Raw genomic sequence first — 3,342 nt, forward strand, 5'->3', positions numbered from 1 at the left:
ACACACACACACACACACACACACACACACACACACACACACGACTCGATGGCGCAGTGATATAGTTCCCGGTTGCCAATACGGCGGTCCGGGTTTAAATCCCGTCCAGGGCTGAAATAATTTCAGTATCGCTGCCCTGTGAGTCGTCACTCCAACTCTCGTGGGCAGGGAGTTGTGTGTGTGTAAGGTCATAGCATTACCCATAGATCGGTCATACGAGCTTTGATCTATCTTCCGGGAGGGAAATAGCGGTCGAGCACGAGTCCAACACGTGATCCAAAGATCAAGGTGAATACACACACACACACACGTGCGCGGACCATTTTTCTACTCTGAGCCGTGGAGGAAGGCCTCCCGAAATGGACTTCCTCTTTGGCGGGAGCCTTCGTCGGTTGTCGAGCATGGACGACCAGATTCAGTTCATTCCCTCTCTCGCCCACAGAGAAGGTCCCCAGCCACTAACTCGACCACGATCACCTGGACCTGATGGCCGCAGAAATACTGTGGACCATCGGCTATCGGGACGAGGAGGAGGCCGCTCCCACAGTGGCCGTGGGAAGCCGCAGTGGAGGAATACCTCTGCGCCCTGTTGACAGAGTCGCCTCCCGTGGACTCCAACGAGCAGAGAGGGCCGTGGGGGCTTTGCTACCCTCCGGAGAAGAAAAAGTCGTTGAACTCTCTAGAGTTGGAAGAAGCGGTGGAAACGATTCGCGGAGACACTATGCTGGTCTTGCTGCAGCAAGATCAAATGCTGCAGCGCACGCAGAGGGGACGTAATGATCAACCCCTCTGCGGTTGGTAGCTGAAGGTTGGGGGACCTAGAAGGCGGAGGCGGGTGACCTAGTGTTGGACTCGTGGTCGACAGCTATTTCCCTCCAGGAAGAGAGCTCAGAGCTCATATATGACAAGTCTATGGGTAATGCTGTGACCTTACACGCACACATACACACACCCAACTTCCCGCCCACGAGAGTTTGAGTAACCACTCGCAGCGCAGCGATACTGGAATTATTTCAGCCCTGGGCGGGATTCGAACCCGTACTTCCGTAGTGGCAGCCGGGAACTACCAACCGCGATATCAAGTCGTGTGTGTGTGTGTGTGTGTGTGTGTGTGTGTGTGTGTGTGTGTGTGCGTGCGTGCGCGCGCGTTTGTGTGTGCGTGCGTGCGCGTGGGTGCGCGTGTGTATGTGTGTGTGCGTGTGTGTGTTCGCGTGTGCGCGTGTGTATGTGTGTGTGTGTCTGTGTGTGTGTGCGCGCGTGCGCACGTGTGTATGTGTGTGTGCGTGTGTGTGCATGCGCGTGTGTATGTGTATTCACTTAGTCTTTGGATCACGTGCTGGACTCGTGAACGACAGCTATTTCCCTCCCGAAAGAGAGCTCAGAGCTCGTATGACCGATCTATGGGTAACGCTGTGACCTTACACGCACACACACACCCAACTCCCCGCCCACGAGAGTTGGAGTAACGACTCGAAGCGCAGCGATACTGGGCAGGATTCGAACCCGGACCGCCGTAATGACAGTTGGAGACTCTACCAACCGCGCCACCGAGTCGTGTGTGCACGTGTGTGTGCGCGTGTGTGTATGTGTGTGTGCGTGCGTGTGCGTGCGTGTGTCCGCATGTGTATGTGTGCGTGTGTGCGCATTTATGTATGTGTGTGTGCGTGTGTATGCGTGTGCGTATGTGTGCGTGTGTGCGTGTAAGATCACAGCACTACCTATATATCTGGCCATATACGAGTCCAGTTCTCTCTTCTGAGAAGATAAAAACCATCGGTCACACACACATACACACACACACACACACACACACACACACACACACACACACACACACACACACACACGCACGCACGCACGCACACACACACACACACACACACACACACACACACACACACACACACACACACACACACACACACACACACACACACACACACACACACACACATTTTTGTACCTCCACACAGGCGGTGGCCCCTCCACAACTTTCATTGGGCCCCTACCCCCTCCAACTGGTCCAATCCACCAAGATCTTGGGCATCACACTCGATGATCAGTTAAATTGGAACCAACATGTCACCAATATAGCCAGGACAGCGTCTTACAAACTATACATGCTGAGCAGGTTAAAGTAATCAGGAACACCTACATCAGAGCTACAGGGGGTCTACAAAATCTTCATACTCCCCATCCTCATGTATGCCTTACCAGCCTGGTCCAGCTCACTCACCCTCACATAGAGACAAAAGTTGGAGAGGTTACAAAAGAGAGCGTGCAGGATCATCCTGGGCGTGGAGTACAGCGGTTACGACCACGCTCTTACCACTCTTGCCCTATCTAGGGTGTCCCAGAGGCACGGTGGGGCACTAAAGAAATTTGGGGAAAGCCTGCTTTCCCACCCTAAACACTGTCACTTCCTCCCTCCCGATGCTCCACCACCTCGCCACGCCACCAGGCATAGAGATAGGCTCGTACCGATCAAAGCGCCAAGGACTGACCGCTACAAAAACAGTGCTATCCCATCCATTGTTCACATAATCAACTCAATGTAAACTTGTACCGTGTATATACTCTAAGCTTTGATATATTTATTAATCTTTTGAATTGTATTGTTGTCAGTGTATTACTGCTATTGAAATCAACCTTTTATTATTATCTATTATTATTTTACACATACACACACACACACACACACACACACACACACACACACACACACACACACACACACAGACACACACACACACACACACAGACACACACACACACACACACACACACACACACACAGACACAGACACACACACAGACACACACACACACACACACACACACACACACACACACACACACACACACACACACACACACACACACACACACACACACACACACACACAGACACTGCGAGATACAAAGGCGGGACATCACGAGCATAGCTCCCCTTCCCGCAAAATACAACTAGGTAAATACAACTAGGTAAATACACACACACACACACACACACACACACACACACGGGCGCGCGCGCGCTTCAAAATACCCAGAGAAGTAACTAAACTTACGACAGGGGTTCAATTAAAACAGCCATTGCGCGATCAATATCACTGACACAGTGTATTGGATCAATATTGTCAATACAATATATTCTATCAATTCTGTTAAGACAATATATGGACTCAATATTATTGTCAAAATGAGAGATCGTTTTAGGGGTCGCTTAGCTAAAGCGAGTTTTGTGTATTCGCGCCACGGGTGTAGTCGACGTCAAAACACAACGCTAAGGGGAGACGGTTACCCAGCTGTCTCTTTCTCTCTCACCCGCCAACCGTCATA

General features: G+C 51.2%; 1 pseudogene; it reads left to right on the plus strand.

Moving 5' to 3' along the window:
• Window positions 1-1,958: 1,958 nt before the first annotated feature.
• LOC143021141 (uncharacterized) lies at window positions 1,959-2,558 on the plus strand (annotated as a pseudogene).
• The last annotated feature ends 784 nt before the right edge of the window (window positions 2,559-3,342 follow it).

Source organism: Oratosquilla oratoria, chromosome 41 (assembly GCF_046742065.1).
Source record: "Oratosquilla oratoria isolate Oo_2021 chromosome 41, ASM4674206v1, whole genome shotgun sequence".
Taxonomy (NCBI): domain Eukaryota; kingdom Metazoa; phylum Arthropoda; class Malacostraca; order Stomatopoda; family Squillidae; genus Oratosquilla; species Oratosquilla oratoria.